At 36.6% G+C, this 15122-nt stretch overlaps 1 protein-coding gene across 2 annotated transcripts in view; it reads right to left on the reverse strand.

Annotated features, from left to right (window-relative positions):
• PRKD1 (protein kinase D1) overlaps positions 1-15122 on the reverse strand; it is a 327480-nt gene that overhangs the window by 126598 nt on the left and 185760 nt on the right. The window lies entirely within an intron of this gene.

Here is a 15122-nt window from a genome sequence, read left to right on the forward strand (position 1 = left end):
CTTATCCATTGATTAGCACTTGCTTCAGAAGCACATTATTTAGGAGTGAAGAAACTCCTTAAGAGTTAGTTTATTCAGTACACAGAGTATACTTTATCAGTTACTACTAAAGAATTAAGGAAGAAATGCATTTTATTCCTCTAAATAAAAGGGGAAAATGCAAAAGTGTCGAAGAACTATTTCACAGCTTTTGCTAGCTCAGAATCATACTTAACAATCTTAGAAGAATTTCAATTTATAAGTTTTAAAATCTCATCACATAAAACAATAAATGCAAGGAGATGATTAACATAAATTTCAACAGAAAGAGAGAGCCAGGGAAGGGCCACACAAAGGGTTTTTTAAGGTTACAGTATTTCTCGAATTCTTCAGTGGGATGATTGGTGTATTTAGTCAGAGTTCTCCACAGGAAAACAACCAATAGGATGAAGACTGGCTCACACAATTATGAAGGCTAACATGTCACAGGATCAGCAATCAGCAAGCTGTGGAGGCCATGATATACTTCCAATCCCAGGGTGAAGACAGGAGAAGACCAATGTTCCTGCTTAGGGACAGTCAAGTAGACCATCCTCCCTTACTCTGCTTTTTTGCTAATCAGCAAAAGCAGGTGCTAATCAGGACTACAAGGGATTGGGAGAGAAGGCCCACCCCCACTGGGGAGGGTAATCTACTTTATTCAGTCTATTGATTCAAATGTTAGTGTCATCCAGAACTATCCTCAAAGGCATAACCAGAATATTTAGCCAAATAACTGGGCACCCATGGCCCTGTCAAACTAACAGAAGATTAACCATCACAGTTTGCTATACTGGTATTCACTGGCATTCACAATTATCTCCTTAAACTATAATCATATGTGTGTATATTCTCTTAAATGTACAGTACGGAACACTGAACTCAAAAATATTACCATGACAAGTGGCACTAAAACATATGTTATCAAATGTAAAAACATTAAAACCAAAAAAACTCTAAAATTGGGTTTTGAATAAATAAATGGAGAAGAGACAAATTCTCCTTCCACAAGATTTCAATTTAATATATGTAGATATTCCTCTTCCAGAGGGCGAACTTATCCTGACCTCATCCCTTGAAGGAGGCTAGACTTAGTGATAGAGTAAGGAAAGAGTAATAGTAAACTTACAGTGGAGAAACATGGCCAACATTACCCTAACCAGGTGATGAAGATTCACATCATCATTGAGGCTGTGTTGATATCATGTACCCCTGAGAAGTATACTGCACCTCCCTGGTATTTTATACCAAACATCCATAACCCAGTTTACTCATGAGCAAAACATCAGATAAATCCAGATGGGAGACATTCTACAGAATACCTGGTCTGTCTTCTGCAATACTGTCAAAGTCATGAAAAACAAGGAAAGGCTGAGAAAGTGGTGCAGGACACTGGAAAAACGTAACAACTAAATGCAATGTGGTACTCTGAATTGAGTCCTGGAGCAGAAATAGGTTATTAGTAGAAAAAACTGGTAAGTTCAAATCATGTACTAATGTTGACTCCTAGGTTTTGACAAATGTACCGCGATGGTGTAAGATGATAACATGAGAGGAAAGCAAATCGGGGTGAGGTGAACTCTCTGTACTATCTTTGCAACTTTTCTGTAAGTCTAAAACTACTCAAAAATGGAAAAGTTTATTTAAAAATCTATTGGGTTTTGGCTGTTGACTCACTTGCTAGGGTGGTATCATCTATGGAGGCTAGTCTGATTTCAAAGCTGGAAAGATGCATTTGTGCTTGTCTCACTTGTTGTGCATGTTAAGTACTCCAGGAGACCAAAAATAGATTTTAGTCATTAGAGATGGCAAACCAAGACCTCGGCTCAGCACTAAACGTTTTTAAAAGCACAAAACCAGCAACAGTGAGATTTACACATAAGATAATCCTGAGGTTGCTGTTAAGCTTGAAGGACAAGACAAATCTATTTGGCTCAAGATATAAACATTATACCTTTTTTTATGCAGAAAAGGTAGCATATTAAGATTACAGAATCAAACAAATATTTGTCATTAAAATTTTTACAATATTTTTTTACAAAAAATTTATAATGATTGTTAGAATAACATGTCATAAGGAATAATGTCTCTCTTAACTTTGGATTTTTCCAAATATTTTAACTCTCTAAAATCAAACTTAAATGTTCCCTTCCATATTGAGATCCATTTATAAAGTCTTAAATTGCTAAGCAAAGCATATCAATCATGAACAAGTATTTTTGGAATTACTACTATATATCTGACACTGAGTTGTTACGTGGATTTTTTTAAGAACTATAATATACTACCCCTCTCCTTTAGTATTATTAATCTTATTGAATATGTAAGACAAAAACATATCAAGTACATCCATTGCAGCAACTTGTGTCTTGCTCTGTCATTACTTTTCATGCCCTGATTCCATAGGAGGTAATTTTTTCCAGGTCAGTTTTCACAAATATAAATGATTTTTTAAGTGCTTGAAATTCACATGGTAAAAAAATCCAATGTGGGAGCAATATTAACACATAATGAGATGAATTCAGCTTAGACCTTTAAACCAGTATGAATATCAAAGTGTACAGGATGGAGCAAACCAATTTCAAACTGTCCAATTTTAGTTTCAAAATAGTTACGTCTAATCAATGTGAAAAAAGGTATCTCTGGATGGAGTGTTCCATACCAGATGTCCACTGTTTCCTAAGGTCTATCATTCCTAAAAAACTACTTATGGGGGGGGCACTTGGGTGGCTCAGTTGGTTAAGCATCTGACTTCAGCTCAGATCATGATCTCATGGTTCATGAGTTCAAGAACCACATTGGGCTCTGTGCTGATAGCTCAGAACCTAGAGCTTGCTTTAGATTCTGTCTCCCTCTCTTCTCTCTCTGCCCCTCCCCTGCTTGCGCTGTCTCTCTCTTGTCTTTCAAAAATAAATAAATGTTTAAAAAATTTTTTTAAATGCTTATGGATAACAGTGAAGCAAGGGGTACTTTTTTCTTTGGTTTCAGTTTTTGTTTTTCAATATCAAGGGATTGCTGTGTGGGGGAAAACATCTTTTTTCTCTTCATCTCTCTCTCTCTCTCTCTTTAAATAGAGGACCAACTTCTTTGACCCATCAAGCATTTTCCACACAGCCTTACATTACCGTGCTCTCAGGATTAACAAGTTATAATAATCAGAATCTCAAAAAACTTCTGAGGAAAATAAAAATAGAATAAGATGAGACCCAGTGTTAGCCAAAAAAATTGTCATTTTCTAGAAACTGAAATTGCCTCATAACATGAGAAAAATGAACTCAGAGCTTGATTCAGATTCCAATTCTTGTATTAAAATATATGTAGGGAAAGAGATATTTGGTATATTTTTGTATCAACTTCACTTTAAGCCTGAAGTCAACACTGGTAACAAACAGGCTATAGATGTCTTAAAAATAACTCAGAAAAGTGGAGGTACAAACACATTCTGGTGTAGTATTGCTCTTTTCAAATACATCTTTCTATTTTATTCCTCCATACTGGCATAATGAATAGTGCTATTGCTGTTTAAGACTTAAAACAGCTGCATTTCTAATTTTGGCAGATTATGAGGGATTTTTACATGGGTTGCATGTTAAAAGCAAAGAAACGACATGCCAACCAGCAGAATGAAAGTGCTGGGCAGATGGTGGCACGGCTGAGCTATTGAATTGAAGTGTTAAGAGCCACCACCAATCATGGGACATCCAAAAGGGGTATTTGGCAGCTTTTCAAGTGAAGCCCAATACTTTACCTCAAACAAAAATAATCCATGCCCATGAAGCCTTCGGAAAGACACTCTCCAATTGGTCTTTGTTAACAGGGGCAGCCTTCAATGATCTTATTTCACTGATTTTGATGGTATATACAATTTTGACTTTCTTTCCTTCCTTTCTAATCCTCTAAGCCCTCCTATCGTAGGGGTGTGTGTGTGTAGTGTGTATGTGTGTGTGTTGGGGAGGGAGAGAGAGAGACGGAAAGAGAGAGATGAATATGGAAACAAACTATATGTTATAAATTTTTCCCATTACCAAGGGAATTATCGCTGCATAAGAAGTCAAGAAAGCATTCCAATATGTCTTCACGTGGAAAAAGGAAAAAAATATAAGATCTTAAACAATTGTGATCAATATTAACTTTTATTGATCAATCTTGACCAATACATTTTTAAAAATGCATTCAGAATACTGCTATGTAAATTTCCCCAAAACCCAGAGAGATGATTTTCCTGAATACAAACAGCTGGGCACTATATCAGCGAAAGGTTTGGCCTTCAAAAATAGGTTTTTTCCTCTAATTCAAAGCAGCTTATGAAGAATGAGGGAAAAGTTATATGACTGTTTTTTAGTAAATATTCTACAATTTACATTCACTAAATGTTGTCTTTTCTAACTTGGACAACATCCATTGCCAATTGCTGGTATTTTATTATATTTTGTATGTTTTTGTAAGCCAGCAAAAATTTATTTTTGGAAAACATGTGAGATAAAACAAAGAAATGAAGCCATCCATAAGTTGTATCAGTAGTCTATATCCCATACCACGATGCTGTATTATTCTTCCTGACCTATTTCTTTTTTTGCTCCTATCTACTCTTCCTATCTCCTTCATTTCTCAGATGATTTTACAAGATCCTTATATCCTAGGTAATGTGTTAGATACTGTGCATTATTATCATGTGAATCCTCAGTCTGAAGGTGAGGAAACACACCCAAACACTAAATAGCCTTCCCCATGCCACGGAGCTAATAATGCACTGCTGAGAACTTCACTCAAGCACCTTGGTTCCAGAGTCTGCGCTTTTAACAACTTGGGGTGTTCTGTGTAGCATGTAATGAGATAAGATAAAGAAATTAAGAAGTCTGCAGAAATTGAATATTGTGGCAAATACAAAGAATCAGTGTGGTAAAAGTAATACAGTATTGACTTGCGCCATATTAAAGGTGGCCCATGAATTAATAAAACAGGTATATGAAGTACCCTGTTTTGGGTACTAAAATCTGACGAATTTGTCCTACAAGGAAGTTACAGGGTAATATGGTGGACAATTTCTCCCTTGAGGTTTTGGTAATAAATTTACTACCAAAACATTCAGGTGTGTTAATTACAACATTCCTCTAAATGTAACATCAAGGAACATTTCAATAAAGGCATTTCTGCAGGGTATGGGGGGTATGTATGTGTGTACAATTTGTTCTAGATTCTTAGGAGTGAATTTGGTTTATCTCACTGCTCTGTCTAATAGAAATTTTTTTTTTTTAATTTTTTTTTTTTAACGTTTATTTATTTTTGAGACAGAGAGAGACAAAGCATGAACAGGGGAGGGTCAGAGAGAGGGAGATACAGAATCTGAAACAGGCTCCAGGCTCTGAGCTGTCAGCACAGAGCCCGACACGGGGCTTGAACTCACGGACCGCGAGATCATGACTTGAGCCGAAGTCGGCTGCTTAACCGACTGAGCCACCCAGGCGCCCCTCTAATAGAAATTTTTTTTGACAGTGAAATGCTCCATATCAATATGGAAGCTATTATTTAATGTGTCTATTAAACACCTGAAATGTAGTTAGTGTGACCAAGGAACTCAGTTTTAATTTTACTTATTTTTAGTTAAATTTCATATAGCCATGCACAGTTATTAGTGTAGACAGGGCAGAACTAGAGAAATGGTTGGGTTGCCTATCTCTCAGCCAATTCTCATGAACAGAATTTCATGTTTGTATAACAGATAGACAAAATAAAAACCCAAACACTTTTATTCTCCAGTTTGAGCCAACAACACAAGAATTTTGTGCTAACTCAACATTAATAATTTTTTCAAAGATTCTGACAGAAAAAAGCCCTATTCATATCACCTCTGTATAGAAGTGAGCCAAGGAAATACCTATTTATAAGATACGATGGTTGCCTATGTTTTTTTTTTTATATTAGGGTCTGGTTCTATAACTCATTTACTTCATTACCTCTGATGTGTAAAAATCTTCATTTTTGAGTTGAAATGTAATTTTTGAAAATAAGCCCCAAATAATTCAGAATCAAATCTGGTTAATGAGGTAGAGGTTTTATAAACCAATTTATACAAAAGGGCAAAGAGAATGAGTGTACTAGTACCTTAGTATATTTCCTAGAATGACTCTAAATATGCAAAGTTCTCTGAGATCCTGTTGTACATTGAAGTGCTAACATAGTAAGATTGACATACATGAGATTGTTGAATATCCACTCTAAGAAGCAAATATGAAGAACTTCTCGTTGCACAAAGACCAGAAAATACAGAGGAAAATTCCCTTTTGTGTGGTTTTCATTACCCCTGTGTTCTTTTTCCTGTTTATCTGAATGAGTTATAATACTGGCTTCAATTAGAGAAGTAATAGATGAAAAGAGAAGAGAAGGAAAAACTATGATTTCTGGCTGGATATCCACTTGCCAGATGGTGAAGAACTAGGCCTTAGGCTAATTCTGTGTAAACAGAGGGGCTTGATATGTCTGTCTCTGAAAACCACAGTATGTACACAGCCAGAGATCTATGGAGATTTAGATTCTGGTTTTAGAACACATGACTCAACTTTTCCTATAGATCATGCCAGCTGACCCTTAGGCACAGACAGCTGTTCTGTTAGGTGGATAAAGCAATGGTGCTCTGATGTGAGGAGCGGGGGTGGGAGGTGGGGAGGAACAACAGGAAAGGTCAACCAGCATCTCAGGAGATCAGTCCTTGGTCCTTCTAGACATGGAAATAGCTCCAGGGTCACCACTATGAGTTAGTCCAAGTATGGAGTACTGAGGGTCCAGATGAGGAAATGACAATAAACTGATGAAGGCAAGTGAGATTCGAAAAGGGTATATGGAGAGATGTATCAAAAAGGGGTGATTGTTGAATACATTTTAGAAAGAAAGCAAGAACATTTGAAAGAAAAGAATAGTGGGAAAAAGTGATTGAAGGAAGAATGAATTGAGTTAGGTAGCAAATGAGTTAGTTGGTCATGGTGATCAGCATAATCCAGGAGTTGTGGGAATTCGAAAGGAAAATAATTGGTGTTTTATGAATTAGGCCTTATTTTACATGACAAATGTTGTGAAAGACATGGAAATACTTTGAAAGTAGAACTGGATTTCTAAAAATAATTTCTAAAAATAGTTTTTGACAACATGTAGAAGATAGCAAGAAACCAGAAAAAAAACATTAGTCAGATGATAATATTGGTATTACTAAGAGATTAGGGCTAGGACAGGCAACTCTAAGAACTGAAATTCAATTCCTACAGAATAGAATTGTGGATACCATATATAGAGTAGCAATTTAACAATTTGCTTACTGGTTTGTTCATTTTGCTAATTCAAGTATCCATCTATTCACTCAACAAATAAACATTAATTGCAACTGACTACACAGGTCCTGAGGATTCAATATAAAAATACATGGACCTTGTTTCAAGAACTGTATAGTCTGGTGGGGTGGAGGTGGGACAGGAAGGCACAGTACCTCACATTTGCCAGGAATCTTATGAAAGACTTTATATTTATCCTCATGAAATATACAGCCTAACACTATAGTAAAGATATTGCCATTGGTATTTGACAGGTGATGGATAAAGACTCGGGGAAAGGAGATAACCTGCCAGTAATTACGTAAGAAATAAATGGAATCTCTAGGACTCAGCCCAGTTTTTGGCTGGAAGTCCACTAATTATTAAACTAAATTTACATGCATATATGTCATAAAATAACTGTGATGCATATTTCTGAGTTAATATACAGAAAGCACTTAGAACAGTGCCTAACAAATTATAAAAGCTATATGTCTTTATATCATCATCGCTAATGTTTTTCTTTTTTTAAAAAAAAAAATTTTTAACGTTTATTTATTTTTGAGACAGAGAAAGAGCATGAACAGGGGAGGGTCAGAGAGAGAGGGAGACACAGAATCTGAAACAGGCCCCAGGCTCTGAGCTGTCAGCACAGAGCCCGACGCGGGCTCGAACTCACAGACTGTGAGATCATGACCTGAGCTGAAGTCGGACGCTCAACCGACCGAGCCACCCAGGCGCCTTGCTAATATTTTTCTTAAAGAATAACATGGGAAAGATATTTTTATTCAAAATTAAGCGAGAGAAATGTAACACAGCAGAGTTCAAAATGTGCATAAAGTTTTTGAATGATTAATAAGATTAAGATTCTTCAAAGAATCTTAATAAGATTCTTCAAAGAACTTTTCCCTTTAGGGTTTGTCTTATGCCCTATGTTACCTGGGGAGAATGTTTTCACTCCGCCCTGACACTTAGGGTTCCTAAAATCATACAGGAGCAATGCACTGTTGTACCATATCTCTCTGGATAATCCACTCTACAAGGAGACACATAATCGAGAAAACTAACAAAGTAAAGAAGTGCTCTGAGCCCCCAAAACCCATTTGAGGTCACAAGTTGGGAAAGATAGAAAGTCTATGGAAATATTCCAATAGCCTGATCTTTGTATTCACTTTTCTACAAAAATGATTTAATGTAGTACAAAGAAACTAAAATGAACTTTACTTGCAACATAAAGAAGGAAAGAGAATTAATATTAATAATAATAATAAGGAAATGCTGAAGACACACTTAACAGAAACCATACTTTGAAGAAAAGAGTAATGACATGTAATCTTACATTTAACTTTTCCATTATTACAAAACCACCAGCACAGAGTTGGACAGGAATTGGCACCACTAAGCCTGGAAAACTTAGATGTCCAAACCAACTACAAAGAAATATAAAATGGGTACTGAAAGGCCAGGTCTTTTACAACCTTAATTACTCAAGCAGTATTAACACTGGGGAGGTGCTTCCCATGATTAATGCTCTCTTCCTAAAAGGAGAGAAACAAAACTATATCTACATAATGTATTCTTGGGGACATAATAATGCAGTGACCAAGTGTATTCCTCTCATGGTTTTCCTCTTCCACTCATATTTCACAGGAGTATAAAACATTGCTAAGCAGTATCTTACATGTGTGAGAAATGGATATAACCGGCATGGTGCCATATAAATCAATAATTTACACTTCCTATAAAAGATAGAAGGACCTTGCCAGAATTTTGTTACCATATATTTTTTTCTGGCTTATGGTTTATGCACTGAATCCTAGTAATATAAAAACATGGTCATAAGGATTCCTTAAATATAGTGATGCTCAGACACAATTTCAATGTTGATCAGAGTTGTGAAATTGTATCATGGGCTCTTATTTAAGAAGGGGCTTGGTTACTTTATTACTTCATATTTTTGTACTGTAACTCTATGAAGAAGAGACTTCAGGTTTTCTTAACCTGATCACAGTTTATATATTGTATTAAACAGTTATTTTTTTATGAGGAAGAGAGGGATAAGGGTTCTGTGATAAAAATCATGTCAATGGAATTTGTAGCTCATTACTGGTTTTGTTGTTACAAATACCATCAATATTTTCCTGAAATATAAACTTACCATGGTAGGAATTCTCTGAACAGAACCTCAAGAAATCCTGTTTACTGGTCCAAGATCAAAGGGTTAAACTGAAGTGGAGGTAATGTTAATAGTGACTAAGCACTTAGATTCAAATTCTGGTATTCCCTCTACTACTCACTGTAGGATGTGAGCAAGTTAAAATGCGTATTTTATACCTTTTAAGATCTCTGATTTCACTACCTCCCAGAGTAATTGTGAAAGAAACATTACTTATGTAAACTGATTCAAAAGCTTGCTGCTATTATGTAAACAAAAATTTCTTTCTACCTAACTCCCATATCTCCATGATTCAAATATTACTCTCTGTGAGAGAGAAGTGGTCTACGTGTAGACAGAATGGATATACCTTCTCAGACCATTTGGTCCATGGGTTTGTCCCAGAGGAGTATCCTCACTGTGGACTGCTAGCCAAAGACTATACACTTAGAAGAAAAAAAAGTATTTGTGTTACAGTGAATTTGGGAAGAGATTTTCAAGAGTTATGCTTCATATTAGCAGGCACCAAAGTTCTGAAGAGTCCTGCAATAAATAATTCTTTTAACATTGTTTGACACAACAGCTTTCAAAGTTATCAGACCAGGATTCCCTTTTGTGGTATGTTTAACAACAATGAACATTGTGAGGAAAGGCTGCTTAGAGTGTGAAGAGTAGAAGCAACCAGAAGAGCTAACATTTATTGTGCAGTTGCTATGTGTAGAAACTCTCTGAAGTGCTTCACATGTGTTAGCTTATTTTAATTTTTATTTAAAAAACATTTTTCATGTTTATTTACTTTTGAGAGAGAGAGAGTGAGAGAGAACAAGTGGAGTGGAAGAGGGGCAGAGAGAGAGGGAGACACAGAATCTGAAGCAGGCTCTAGCCTCTGAGCTGTCAGCACAGAGCCCAACGTGGGGCTCGAACCCATGAACCATGAGATCTTGACCTAAGTCAAAGTTGGATGCTTAACCAACTGGGCTACCCAGGTGCCCCGAGTTAACTGATTTTTAATGTTTGCAGTAACCTTACAATGTAGGTGCTAGTGTTGTCTCCATTTTACAGATGAGGAAACTGGGGCACAGAATGCGTAAATGTCTTCACAAAGATGTAAATAGTACAGAATAGAGAAAGGATATGAAGTCAGATGATCTGGCCCTGGGAACTGTACTCAGTATTTATGAATACCACTTTACCAGCAGACTAAAGAAAATATGGAATCCATGTACTATTAGCCTTGTATGATACTTTCACCCTGTATAAGATTCTTTTTTTATTAAAAAACAAAGAAAATAACACTCAATCCTAGAGATTATGCAACTTGTACAAAATCACAAAGGAAATTAATGGTACTATATGCCCAAGAAATTAGTTTTCCAGCATCTTGGGACAGGAGCCAAACACACTGAACAACACTTGAGAACAAGACTTGATGTGAGGGAAAGAGCATGTGATCACTCTTAGGTAGCTGGAGCTCTCATTAGAGTCCTCTTCATTTTCTCATTTTCCTACATCAACTATATCCAAGTGGTTATAGATCTCTTCAATTTTAACTCTAAAATATTTCTTATTCCCTCTATTTCATTTTTAGCTCTTCAATCACTGCCTGAAAATAGACCCACAACCCTTCTGCTTGGGCTATGGCACTAGCTTTCTGAGGCTCCCATCTCTAGATGGTGTGGAACTAATAACCAGCCACATGTGGAAACACTGCTTTGCAAAAGTTACAAATAATACTGCATAATCTATTGTAAAAACTAGTGAAAAATATCTGAAAAAAATGGAGTTTTACCATTAATTAAAGAAGGAAAGTTTCAACATTTAGTTCTAAGACTTTAAAATTGTAATCTTGAGAAATTCTTATAGTGCTCATCTATTTTCCATTTAACGACCTATAAACACACACACACACACACACACACAGAAACACACACACACACATTTATTGGAGGTCAAGCCTCCATAAAACAAAAAAGAAAGAGTTGAGTCACGTGAATGCAGTGCTATTACTAATTTGCATTGCTACAGCTGAATTATCAGACTTTGATAGAGATTCATCACGAGAAAGGCTTCAGATAAATTCCATGAACTTTGTTTTATAGTTCAGTACTATACACTTGAACCTGACTTTGGTGTTAGTAGGAAAAACTTTCATCTGTAGTGCTTTCCTACTTACTCCATAACAATGGTAGCAATCCTAATCCTTTGCTTAGCAGACAAAGAAAATTTGCCAGTGGTGGGAGTGTGCATGGTGGGGAACTTCCATGGAATTATTTCTTTTTTTTCTTCCTCCAGAACCCAACCCATCCACCGATGAGCAATGTTTTCCTGGCTTACTGGGTCTAAATACACTAGATCATACAAGCCCTGTTTTTCAAAAAGAAAAGGAGAGAGAAAACTAGCAAATTAGCCAAAAGCAGCCTGGTTAGTACTAACAGATGATGAAAGACCTTGGCAGAAAATGACTTAAACAATAGAAAATTCTTGATGTTGTCTGAAGAGACAAGAGTATATAACCTTCTTCAAAATTAATCTTTCGATATTTTCTCACATTTTACTCTACTGCTATGTCAGAACATGTTCCTGTTGGTGGAAAAGAACCAGATTACATTTATGTTGAACTACAGAGTAAAATTTAATTTTTCATGGGGAAAAACAGAAAATTTAGATAAATGAATTTTAACAATAAAATTATAGTCTTTAAGAGGAAATTTTCCAGCATTGTTTATGTTCTGAAACTGGTCTAAAGGCAGCAGAGGGGATGTCCAGTGTTTTGTTCTCTTACTTCCTTTACCCATTGCATTTTGAATGAAGTCGATCCTTCACTACACCTTCAGGAAATGGCATATTTCTCTGGCCAATTACAGCGCTCCATATTCTTCAGGGACTGGGTCAGGAATGAGCTATTGATATGAGCTCCCTGGTATCCAATTATAATGCAATGCATTATATGATATGATATGATATGATATGATATGATATGATATGATATTTTTATTAGTACCCATATCACAGGCACTAATTTCTGGTAAGGGCTAAGTCAGTGCACAGCAAGGAGACTTGAACTTTAGTTTACTATTGTGGATATACCGAGAAACAATATTTTTACAACAAATCAATATTTTTATAAATTTTGGAAATGTGATAACTTCTAATGTGAAAGTCACTAGTCAATCAATCAACTCATACAAATTTATTGAGAACCTTAGGTCTATGGTAACAAAAGGATGTGGGGGTTGGGGGAAGAAGAAAATGTCAAACAGTTGTAAGGTTGGTAAAGACGAGTATAAACTGAGACACAGGGGCAGGGGACTCTCAGGGGACATGTGTGGCTCAGGAACAGGAATGGCAAAAATGGATGGTAATGTAAATCAGATTATAGACACATATAACAGGCCCAACTAGGGTATAGGAAAACATGAGATACTAGAGACTGCATCAAAGTGATGTATGACATGCAGGTGGTGGCCTGTGTGCTGTGGGGAGAGAAGAAGAAAGAAAAATGGTCCTAAAATGGTAGGGAGTTAGTGACTGAAAACTACAGTCAAATGGCAGCACCTAGGATGTGGATTTGGTAGCAACAGGCAAGATGAAGGGGGTGTGCCGGTGTGAAGACCTCAGAGTTGGACCAAGTCTTATTGGTGAGCTCAGGTGTGGGACTGTGCTGCAGGTGACTGACAACAAACAGGAAGGAAAGAGGCCTGGGAAAAGCCAGGACTGTAACGTGGGTAGGGGAGGTTTTAAAGAAAAATCATTTTTAACATTTATCGAGAAAATCACAAGGCTCAGCATTAGAGTAGGAGAGGAGGGAGGAGAATATAGTTGCCAAAGAAGCTAACGGGGAAACGTTGGAGATCATCAATTAAACATAATTGAATGTGTGTACATATAAATACATATATTACATATATTATATGTAATTATATATGTTTAATTAAATATATATAATTGTATATTTAAGGGTTAAATGACACTGGGGAAGTGAGACTATGTGGAGCAAAAAAGTTGAAAGGCTCCAGGTTCAAATCTGCAACTAGGCTGTTATAGAACAGCTCCTTTTAAATACCAACAAGATAGCTGATAAGAGCAGGAGAGGCCTTCCTGAGCCTGGTGCTGGGGCAGCAGGTAAAAAAAAGGTTGCCCTTAAATGCCCTCTGAGCAATCAAGGCCAGGGAGATGGAGAAGAGAACATGGAATGGAAAGGGTGGATGACAAAAGAAGCAGAACGTAAACACAATGAGGATTTTGGTTCGCAAAGACAGCGAGGAGAAGCGCAATGCAGTTCTCGGTGCTATGAAGCAATGCAGAGGGCCACATCGGGTCACTGTGCCCAAGAGCAGGTCCTGCTCTATGACACAGAGATCACATGCACAGAGGCAGCCCCTTTCAACAGCGCAAGCACACCCACACACAGCTTGCATTCAATCTGCCTGGAACTGCTATAAAACACTTGACAACAAAAGTAAAATGGAAAGAAAAATAAATTAAATTTTGAAATGCAATTTTAAAAATTCTCATATATTTCTGGACATTGCCACAGGCAAAAAAGATTCATAAAACACATTACATTATTTGTGAAGCAGTCTGACTGTGAGTTTGATATGAATTATAGAGAGGATGGATCCAGGGCATGATTTCCCTGAATAATTTATTTCAGGCAGCCCCTACTGCTGAGAAATAGGAAACTGAAAAAAAACGACATGTCTAAGCACTAGTTTTTTGAGGCCAGGTGCACTGGTTTCTGAAAGAGTTCAAGAAAGGTAATAGCATGGCAGTTTCTCAAAGAATTAAAAATAGAACTACCATATAATCCAGTTAGATTCCACTAGTAAATCAAAATGATAGATGCACCCTTAGTGTTTATTGCAGCATTATTTATAAGGGCCAAGATATGGAAGCAACCCATGTGTCCATCCATTAAGAATGAATAAAGAAGATTCAATACATGTGCAGGCGCGCGCACACACACACACACACACACACACACACACACACACACACACGATGGAATATTACTCAGCCATAAAAAAGAATGAAATCCTGCTCTTTGCAACAACATGGATAGATCTAGAGGGTATAACAATAAGTGAAATAAGTCAGTCAGAGAGAGACAAATACCATGTGATTTCACTCAAGGTGGAATTTAAGAAACAAATGAACAAAGGAAAAAAGAGACAAACAAAAGATAACTCTTAACTATAGAGAACAAACTGATGGCTGCCACAGGGAGGGGAGGTGGGGAGTGCTAATGAGCACTGAGTAATGTACAGAATTGCTGAGTCACTATATTGTACACCTGAAACTAATGTAACACTAGACATTAATCATACTTGAATAAAATATATATATGAAAAAATCATAGAACATAAAAGTGGTTGGCATTATCTACAAAAAAACACATGTAAGCCTTTTCTTTTTTGGTTTCTTTAGCAAGTGGCAACCCTATAAACAAGAAAATTATTACTTTTTTCTGCAAAGCAAGTTGTTTCATAGGATCTATCTACACAATGAAAATGTGGTGATCCCAGGACATCACACAATGATAGGTGATCAGCAAAGACCTAGTGAATTGGACTGCATCCAGGCAAAGTCCAACTGAATTCTAATCAGTGCAACCAAGGCTTGGGCGCTGAACAAGTTGAGGAACTTAAAGA

Source organism: Panthera tigris, chromosome B3 (genome assembly GCF_018350195.1).
Source record: "Panthera tigris isolate Pti1 chromosome B3, P.tigris_Pti1_mat1.1, whole genome shotgun sequence".
NCBI classification, from domain to species: Eukaryota; Metazoa; Chordata; class Mammalia; order Carnivora; family Felidae; genus Panthera; species Panthera tigris.